This window comes from Spea bombifrons, chromosome 9 (assembly GCF_027358695.1).
Source record: "Spea bombifrons isolate aSpeBom1 chromosome 9, aSpeBom1.2.pri, whole genome shotgun sequence".
Taxonomy (NCBI): Eukaryota; Metazoa; Chordata; class Amphibia; order Anura; family Pelobatidae; genus Spea; species Spea bombifrons.
In genome coordinates, this window is record NC_071095.1 from 13,883,976 (window position 1) to 13,894,977 (window position 11,002).

Here is an 11,002-nt window from a genome sequence, read left to right on the forward strand (position 1 = left end):
TTACTTGTGAGTCTCAGAGACCCCGAGCTGACAGGAAGGTGCCATCGGAGTCTGGGAGACAGCAGCGGACACTGGCAAATGGGAGTGGAGTCTGGGGGAGACTAGCAAATGGCAATGCAGTCTGGGGTGCCGGCAGATGGCAGTAGAGTCTGACGAGACTGGCAAAAGATGGAGTGTGGGTAAACTGGAAGATGGCATCAGAGTCCAAGGAAAAGGCAGTGGAGACTGGCAAACGGCAGTGGATTCTGATGAGACAGGAAGATGGAGATGGAGTGTGGGGAGACTGCAAGGTGGCAGCGGAGAATGGAAAACAGCAGTGGAGTCTGGCAGATGGCAGCAGAGTTTTGGAAGACTGGCATATGGCAGCAGAGTGTGTGGGGGGGGGACTCTCAGAGTGCAGCGGAGATGAGCCAGGGATTTTCTACTCACACAGCAATGCACGCGATCAGGAGCCATAACAGTTTTGTCTTCAAAGGTCTAGCACGGTGTCTGGATCCGGGAGACCATGTGATGAAAAAGGCTGATAACACAGAAATAATACACAATGCAATGGTTAAACACATCAACACTTCCCTCTCTGGGTTGACTTTACAGGAACACTTTAGGGCCCCACCAATAAAAATGCACATCAAAATACTTTGGGTAAGAGAATACATTTTAAATCACTTTCAAAGGAAGAAGAGAAAAAAAGCTGTGCTTGCCTACTGATGAAACTATACATCATACAGGGTTGACTCACAAATTGAACTATACACCCTACCGGGCTGGCTCCTTCATTAAAATATACACTATAGAGGGCTGGTTAAACTATGTTTTAGACAGGATTGGCTCACTAATTGAAATATACATCATACAGGGTACAATTTGTGCAAAAACAATAAAAAAGTCCTCTAATTTTATATTTACTGATTGATATCGCGCTCAGTCGGTTCTGCTTTTTGTCCACAGGGTGGCAGCATATCACACATACAGCCTGCAGTGCCGACTTTCTGCCAGCAGAAGGCGCACATTTTTTTGAGCATCACCTTGAATACTGCGTCTGCGTGTGATTTTCAGTTGATCTGTAACGCCAATGCTGTGTTTCCTTGGGATATTTACAGACTTTATACCTGAAAATACACGGTGGAGGAAAAGAGAGATGCGTCACTGTGATGGAGGGGACAGAAGAACTCAGGGGGATTGCACAGGTAGCCTGAACACTTAAAAGCCAGTCCTGGTGACACCTGAAGCTGCCATTCTCCGGTGACCTGACCAGCAGTGACTGACTGTGTGTGACTGCGTGCGTGTATGACAATGTGATTTTGCGGAATCTATGACAGTCCATGCGGTGTCAGGGTAGCGGGAAAAGGGTCTGGTAGGACTCGGTGCAGGAATTGATTCAGGATGAGGCAGAAAGGTCAGGGTTAGGTTAAGGTGTATGTGGAAGCAGATGGTTGTTTGCTGCAGCCTTAGCCTTCTTCCTTGACAGCAGAAGAGACTGGCAGACGGAGTCAGAGAAGACAGTAGTTGAGTATGGGGAGACTGGCACAAGGCAGCAGAGTCTGGGGAGACTGGCAGATCGTAGGGGACTCTGAAGAGACCAGCAGAAGTTAGTGGAGCGTAGGGGGCTCTCAAACGGCAGCGACTCCTGGGAAACTGTTAGGCGTTAGCGGAGACGAGCAAATGGCAGAGAAGTCTGGGGAGACGGCAGCAAAGCCTGGCTGACAGCTGAGAAGACCGGGAAATGGTAGTGGAGTCAGAGAAGACAGTAGTTGAGTCTGGGGAGACTGGCACAAGGCAGCAGAGTCTGTGGAGACTGGCAGATCGTAGGGGACTCTGAAGAGACCGGCAGAAGTTAGTGGAGTGTAGGGAGACTGAGACCGTAGCGGAGAAGGGCCAATGGCACTGGAGTCTGAAGAGACAGGCAAAAGGCAGCAGAGCGTAGGGGGCTGTCAAACGGCAGAGACTCCTAGAAAACTGTCAGGTGTCAGCGGAGACGAGCAAATGGCAGAGAAGTCTGGGGAGACGGCAGCAGGGACTGGGAGACGGCAGCAGAGACAGCAGAGCATGAGAGTAGAGAAATAGCTCTTAGATGACGAGACCCCGGGAAAGCAAACATGCCATGTCTGCTCAATAAAGAGCTCACCTGCTCAGTTTAACAAGGAATTTTCTAGTTACGCAGCAACGCACGCGATCAAAAGCGATAACAGTTCTGTCTCCAATGGTCTAGGACGGTGTCTGGATCAGGGAGTCCCCACAATGACAAAGGCTGAAAACACAGAAATAATACACAATGCAATGGTTACACACATTAACACTTCCCTCTCTGGCAAACTACTTTGGGTACGAGAATGCATATTAAATTAATTCCAAAAGAAGAAGGAAAAAAACTCTGCAGGCTTCTGATTTCTTATATATATCTTACAGGGCTGACTCCTATTAAAGTATACAACATACAGGGCAGGCTCCTTAATTGAACTATAGATTTATAGTTAGGTTAGAGGTTTAAATGCAATTTAAGAAAGTTTTACCTCACTCCCTGAGTGGTAGATAAATGGAACAACCTCCCAGCAGAAGTGGATAATTTACACATGCATGCGAATATGTATACCGCTCCTGAAGCCTGTTTCATTATCCTGCAGCCCCTTCATGCGGCCATAGCTTGTAATAATATTTGGCGTTCATTTTATCAGTAAAGCTGCTATGGCGTTGTCATTTCTTATCCTATAGCGCCCTCGTGTGGACATACTCTGATTGCACCCCGTTTTTAAAGCGCTGCTGCACAGGGTGTAGATTTAGTGTAATCTGTGTCTAGGATGGCTTTTGTGACATTTAATGAGCAGCAATATCCTGCATATGTTTATTTAGCTGTAATATTATTACCTCACAGACCCGACAAGCGAAAGAAAATGAGTAATCCACATACATATCATCTTGAAACACTCAGCTACGATCCGCCACGTGAAAACAACCAGATCTCGTCAGCCATCTTAAAACACCTAGTTGCGATCCGCCATATTAGAACACCCTGATCCCGTCGCCCATCTTAGATCACCTAGTTCCCGTCGGCCATCTTGGAACACCTAGTAGCGATCCGCCATCTTAGAACACCCTTATCCCGTCGACCATCTTAGAACACCCTGATCCCGGTGGCCATCTTGGAACACCTATAGATTATTTATATTGTTAATTAGGTTATTAAGTGTTTGTGTATTTTATTACCTCACACATACAATTTGTTTAGAAAATTAAATAAAACACATAGGCCCGAATGAATTCATATTAAAGCCTTTAGGGGTTAGGGTTGTTAGGGTTAGGGGGGTTAGACATGCCATGTCTGCTCAATAAAGAGCTCACCTGCTCAGTTTAACAAGGAATTTTCTAGTTACGCAGCAACGCACGCGATCAAAAGCGATAACAGTTCTGTCTCCAATGGTCTAGGACGGTGTCTGGATCAGGGAGTCCCCACAATGACAGAGGCTGAAAACACAGAAATAATACACAATGCAATGGTTACACACATTAACACTTCCCTCCCTGGCAAACTACTTTGGAATTAATTTAATATGCATTCTCGTACCAAAAGGAAGAAGGAAAAAAACTCTGCAGGCTTCTGACTAACTATACATTAAAGTATACCACATACAGGGCAGGCTCCTTAATTGAACCATACATTTATAGTTAGAGGTTTAAATGCACTCCCTGAGTGGTAGATAAATGGAACAGCCTCCCAGCAGCCATAGCTTGTAATAATATTTGGCATTCATTTTATTAGTAAAGCTGCTATGGCGTTGTCATTTCTTATCCGATAGCACCCTCGTGTGGGCATAGTTTGTAATAATATTTGGCATTCCTTTTATTAGTAAAGTTGCTATGGCATTGTCATTTCTTATCCTATAGTGCCCTCGTGTGGACATATTGTGATTGCACCCCGTAGCTTGTGTCTCGATAGATGGCTTTTGTGACATTTAATGACCAGCAATGTCCTGCATATGTTTATTTAGCTGTTATATTATTACCTCACAGACCCGACAAGCGAAAGAAATTGAATAAACCACATATATCACCATGGAACACTCAGCTACGATCCGCCACATGAAAACAACCAGATCCTGTCAGCCATCTTGGAACACCTAGTTGCAATACGACATCTTGGAACACCAGGATGCCGTCGGCCATCTTGGAACACCCTGTTCCCGTCGGCCATCTTGGAACACCCAGTTTCTGTCGGTCATCCTGTAACATCCTGTTGCTCGACCATCTAACGTGTTTATAAAATTAAATAAAACACATAGGCCCTGGTGGATTAATATTAAAGCCCTTGTGTAGCAATGAGAATTTCCTCCATAATTTTATATTTACTAATTTATATCGCGCTCAGTCTGTTCTGCTTTTTGTCCACAGGGTGACAGCATATCCCACATACAGCCTGCGGTGCTTAATCTGTACCTCCAATGCTGTGTTTCCTTGGGTTATTTATTTACGTTATACCTGCAAATACATAGTAGAGGAAAAGAGATTTGGGTCACTGTGATGGAGGGGACAAAAGGACTGAGGGGGATGGCACAGGTAGCTTGAACACTTAAAAGCCAGTCCTGGTGACACCGGAAGCTGCCATTCTCTGGTGACCTGAACAGCAGTGACTGCGTGCATGCATGACGATGTGATTTTACAGAATCAATAACAGTCCATGCAGTGTCAGGGTAGCGGGAAAAGGGTCTGGTAGGACTAAGGTGTATGTGGTTAGGTTAAGGTGTATGTGGATGCAGAAGAGACTGGCAGACAGCAGCAGAGACTGGCAGACAGCAGAGCAGCAGCAGACTCTGGGGAGACTGGCACAAGGCAGCAGAGTCTGGGGAGACTGGCACAAGGCAGCAGAGTCTGGGGAGACTGGTAGATGGTAGGGGACTATAAAGAGACCAGCAGAACTTAGCGGAGTGTAGGGAGACTGTGAGACGGTAGCGGAGACAAGCAAATGGCAGAGAAGTCTAGGGAGACGGCAGCAGAGACTGAGAGATGGCAACAGAGACTGGGGGGAGAATGGGAGATGACAGCAGAGAGTGTGAGATGACAGCAGAGAGTGGGAGATGGCAGCAGAGAGTGGGGGGAGACTTGAAGATGGCAGCAGAGACTAGGGGGAGACAACGACGGCAGCAGAGACTGGGAGATGGCAGCAGAGACTAGGGGGAGACTGTGAGATGGCAGCAGAGACTGAGAGATGGCAACAGAGACTAGGGGGAGACTGGGAGATGGCAGCAGAGAGTCGGGGGAGACAGAGACGGCAGCAGAGACTGGGAGATGGCAGCAGAGACTAGGGGGAGACTGAGAGATGGCAGCAGAGACTAGGGGGGACTGGGGGATGGCAGCAGAGACTAGGAGGAGACTGGGAGCAGAGACTGGGAGATGGTAGCAGAGACTGGGAGATGGCAGCAGAGACTGGGGGGAGACTAGGAGATGGCAGCAGAGACTGAGAGATGGCAACAGAGACTGGGAGATGGCAGCAGAGACAGCAGAGCATGAGAGTAGAGAAATAGCTCTTAGTTTACAAGACCCCGGGAAAGCAAACATGCCATGTCTGCCCAATAAAGAGCTCACCTGCTTAGTTTATCCAGGAATTTTCTAGTTGCGCAGCATAGCACGTGTTCAGGAGCGATAACAGTTCTGTCTCCAATGGTCCAGCACGGTGTCTGGATCAGGGAGTCCCCAGGATGACAAAGGCTGATAACACAGAAATAATACACAATGCAATGGTTAAACACATTAACACTTCCCTCTCTGGGTTATTTTTTAAAGGAGCAGTTTAGGGCCCCACCAATGATAATGCACATCAAAGTACTTTGGAAGTAATTTAATATGCATTGTCATTCCCAAACAAAGACGGGGAAAAGGCCGTGCTTGCCTACTGACTAAACTATTCATAATACAGGGTTAGCGCACTTATTGAAATATACATCATACAGGGCTGGCTCGGTAATCAAACTATACCTAACATAAGTAGGGTCACAATGTCTAATCCGCCGGGGTACATAAGTCCTTTTGCAGCAGTAATTTGTGGGAAAACAATGAGAATTTCCTCTATATTTTTTATATATTTATTTCTATCACGCTCTTTGTGTGGGGAGACTGGCAGAAAGCAGCAAAGATGGACAAATGGCAGTGGAGTCTGGGGAGACAAGAAGATGGCATCAGAGAGCGGGGAGACAGCAGTTGAGACTGGCAAACGGCAGCAGAGTCTGAGGAGAAAGGCAAAAGGCGGCGGAGAATGGAAAATGACAGAGGAGACCGGCAGACGGCAGCAGAGTGTGGGGAGACTGGCAGTGGACGGCAGAGACGGGCAAAAGGCACCTGCTCGGTTTATCCAGAGATTTTCCTATCACGCAGCAACGCACGCGACCAGGATCCATAACAGTTCTGTCTCCAATGGTGTGGCACAGTGCCTGGATCAGGGAGTCCCCACGATGACAAAGGCTGAGAACACAGAAATAATCCACAATGCAATGGTTACACACATTAACACTTACCTCTCTGGCAAACTACTTTGGGTATGAGAATGCATATTAAATTAATTCCAAAGAAAGAAGGAAAAAAAACTCTACAGGCTTCTGATTACTTATATATATCTTACAGGGCTGACTCCTATCAAAGTATACCACATACAGGGCAGGCTCCTTAATTGAACTATACATTAATTTCTTATCCTATAGCGCCCTCGTGTGGACATAGTTTGTAATAATATTTGGCGTTCATTTTATTAGTAAAGCTGCTATGACATTGGCATTTGTTATCCTATAGCGCCCTCGTGTGGACATATTGTGATAGCACCCCGTTTTTAAAGCGCTGCTGCACAGGGTGTAGATTTAGTGTAATCTGTGTCTAGGATGGCTTTTGTGACATTTAATGAGCAGCAATGTTCTGCATAAGTTTATTTAGCTGTTATATTATTACCTCACAGACCCGACAAGCGAAAGAAAATGAATAAACCACATATATCACCTTGGAACACTCAGCTACGATCCGCCACGTCAAAGCAACCAGATCCTCACAGCCATCTTGAAGCACCTAGTTGCGATCTGCCACATTAGAACACCCTGATCCCGTCGGGCATCTCGGATCACCTAGTTGCGATCCGCCATCTTGAAACACCCTGATCCCGTCGGCCATCTCGGATCACCTAGTTCCCGTCTGCCATCTTGGAACACCGAGATCTCATCGGCCATCTTGGAACACCGAGATCCCGTCGGCCATCTTGGAACACCGAGATCCCGTCGGCCATCTTAGAACACCGAGATCCCGTCGGCCATCTTGGAACACCGAGATCCCGTCGGCCATCTTGGATCACCGAGATCCCGTCGGCCATCTTGGAACACCGAGATCCCGTCGGCCATCTTGGAACACCTATAGATTATTTATAGTGCTAATTAGGTTATTAGGCGTTTGTATATTTTATTACTTCGCACATACAATTTGTTTAGAAAATTAAATAAAACACATAGGCCCCAGTGAATTCATATTAAAGCCTTTGTGCAACAGTAATTTGTGTGAAAAAAAATTCATCTATAATTTTATATTTATTGATTTATAGGCTTAGGGGATTAGGGTTAGGGGGTTAGGGTTAGGGGGTTAGGGCAGGCTCCTTAATTGAACTATACATTTATAGTTAGGTTAGAGGTTTAAATGCAATTTAAGAAAGTTTTACCTCACTCCCTGAGTGGTAGATAAATGGAACAGCCTCCCAGCGGCCATAGCTCGTAATAATATTTGGCATTCATTTTATTAGTAAAGCTGCTATGGCGTTGTCATTTCTTATCCGATAGCACCCTCGTGTGGGCATAGTTTGTAATAATATTTGGCATTCCTTTTATTAGTAAAGTTGCTATGGCATTGTCATTTCTTATCCTATAGTGCCCTCGTGTGGACATATTGTGATTGCACCCCGTAGCTTGTGTCTCGATAGATGGCTTTTGTGACATTTAATGACCAGCAATGTCCTGCATATGTTTATTTAGCTGTTATATTATTACCTCACAGACCCGACAAGCGAAAGTAATTGAATAAACCACATATATCACCTTGGAACACTCAGCTACGATCCGCCACATGAAAACAACCAGATCCTGTCAGCCATCTTGGAACACCCGGATGCCGTCGGCCATCTTGGAACACCCGGATGCCGTCGGCCATCTTGGAACACCCGGATGCCGTCGGCCATCTTGGAACACCCGGATGCCGTCGGCCATCTTGGAACACCCAGTTTCTGTCGGTCATCCTGTAACATCCTGTTGGTCGACCATCTAACGTGTTTATAAAATTAAATAAAACACATAGGCCCCGGTGGATTAACATTAAAGCCCTTGTGTAGCAATGAGAATTTCCTCCATAATTTTATATTTACTAATTTATATCGCGCTCAGTCTGTTCTGCTTTTTGTCCACAGGGTGACAGCATATCCCACATACAGCCTGCAGTGCTTAATCTGTACCTCCAATGCTGTGTTTCCTTGGGTTATTTATTTACGTTATACCTGCAAATACATGGTAGAGGAAAAGAGATTTGGGTCACTGTGATGGAGGGGACAAAAGGACTGAGGGGGATGGCACAGGTAGCTTGAACACTTAAAAGCCAGTCCTGGTGACACCGGAAGCTGCCATTCTCTGGTGACCTGAACAGCAGTGACTGCGTGCATGCATGACGATGTGATTTTACAGAATCAATAACAGTCCATGCAGTGTCAGGGTAGCGGGAAAAGGGTCTGGTAGGACTAAGGTGTATGTGGTTAGGTTAAGGTGTATGTGGATGCAGAAGAGACTGGCAGACAGCAGCAGAGACTGGCAGACAGCAGAGCAGCAGCAGACTCTGGGGAGACTGGCACAAGGCAGCAGAGTCTGGGGAGACTGGCACAAGGCAGCAGAGTCTGGGGAGACTGGTAGATGGTAGGGGACTATAAAGAGACCAGCAGAACTTAGTGGAGTGTAGGGAGACTGTGAGACGGTAGCGGAGAAAGGCCAATGGCACTAGAGTCTAAAAAGACTGGCAAAAGGCAGCAGAGCGTAGGGGGCTGTCAAACGGCAGCGACTCCTGGGAAACTGTCAGGCGTCAGCGGAGACAAGCAAATGGCAGAGAAGTCTAGGGAGACGGCAGCAGAGACTGAGAGATGGCAACAGAGACTGGGGAGTGAATGGGAGATGGCAGCAGAGAGTGGGGGGAGACTAGAAGATGGCAGCAGAGACTAGGGGGAGACAAAGACGGCAGCAGAGACTGGGAGATGGCAGCAGAGACTAGGGGGAGACTGAGAGATGGCAGCAGAGACTAGGGGGGCTGGGAGATGGCAGCAGAGACTAAGAGGAGACTGGGAGATGGCAGCAGAGACTAGGAGGAGACTAGGAGATGGCAGCAGAGACTAGGAGGAGACTGGGAGACGGCAGCAGAGACAGGGAGATGGCAGCAGAGACTGGGGGGGGACTAGGAGATGGCAGCAGAGACTAGGGGGACACAGAGATGGCAGCAGGCAGCAGAGCGTAGGGGGCTGTCAAACGGCAGCGACTCCTGGGAAACTGTCAGGCGTCAGCGGAGACAAGCAAATGGCAGAGAAGTCTAGGGAGACGGCAGCAGAGACTGGGGGGAGAGTGGGAGATGGCAGCGGAGAGTGGGAGATGGCAGCAGAGACTAGGGGGAGACTGAGAGATGGCAGCAGAGACTAGGGGGGACTGGGAGATGGGAGCAGAGACTAGGAGGAGACTGGGAGCAGAGACTGGGAGATGGTAGCAGAGACTGGGGGGGAGACTAGGAGATGGTAGCAGAGACTGGGGGGGAGACTAGGAGATGGCAGCAGAGACTAGGGGGACACAGAGATGGCAGCAGAGACTAGGGGGAGACTGTGAGATGGCAGCAGAGACTGTGAGATGGCAGCAGAGACTAGGGGGAGACTGGGAGATGGCAGCAGAGACTGGGAGATGGCAGCAGAGACTAGGGGGAGACTGGCAGATGTCAGGGGAGACTAGGGGGGCTGGGAGATGGCAGCAGAGACTAGGAGGAGACTGGGAGATGGCAGCAGAGACTAGGAGGAGACTGGGAGATGGCAGCAGAGACTGGGGGGGGACTAGGAGATGGCAGCAGAGACTGGGGGACACAGAGATGGCAGCAGGCAGCAGAGCGTAGGGGGCTGTCAAACGGCAGCGACTCCTGGGAAACTGTCAGGCGTCAGCGGAGACGAGCAAATGGCAGAGAAGTCTAGGGAGACGGCAGCAGAGACTGGGGGGAGAGTGGGAGATGGCAGCAGAGAGTGGGAGATGGCAGCAGAGAGTGGGAGATGGCAGCAGAGACTAGGGGGAGACTAGAAGATGTCAGGGGAGACTAGGGGGGGCTGGGAGATTGCAGCAGAGACTAGGAGGAGACTGGGAGATGGCAGCAGAGACTAGGAGGAGACTAGGAGATGGCAGCAGAGACTAGGAGGAGACTGGGAGATGGCAGCAGAGACTGGGGGGGACTAGGAGATGGCAGCAGAGACTGGGGGACACAGAGATGGCAGAAGGCAGCAGAGCGTAGGGGGCTGTCAAACGGCAGCGACTCCTGGGAAACTGTCAGGCGTCAGCGGAGACGAGCAAATGGCAGAGAAGTCTAGGGAGACGGCAGCAGAGACTGGGGGGAGAGTGGGAGATGGCAGCAGAATAAGCCCTGGGACAGGACAGAGAAGGTGAGAAGGTTCAAATAAGGGTTTAAAGCTTTGATGATGAGCAAGAAACACATGGCAAAAAGCTCTCCCCGGACTGTGAGAAAAAATTAAAAGCCTACAACACCTGGTATTCCCAGGCGGTCTCCCATCCAGGTACTAACCAGGCCCAACCCTGCTTAGCTTCCGAGATCAGACAAGATCGGGCGCTTTCAGGGTGGTATGGCCGCAGATGTGAATGCTTTTTATTTTACTTCTCTTATTCTGTTGCTGCTGCTGCTGCTGCGGCTGCTGCTGCTGCTGCTGCGGCTGCTGCTGCGGCGGCTGCTGCTGCGGCTGCTGCTGCTGCTGCTGCTG

General features: G+C 48.6%; 1 non-coding gene across 1 annotated transcript; it reads right to left on the minus strand.

The window, feature by feature from the left end:
- Positions 1-10,760: 10,760 nt before the first annotated feature.
- On the minus strand, positions 10,761-10,879 carry LOC128463864 (5S ribosomal RNA). The gene has a single exon (XR_008343734.1). It is a non-coding gene; the product is annotated as a 5S ribosomal RNA (ribosomal RNA).
- Positions 10,880-11,002: the final 123 nt, after the last annotated feature.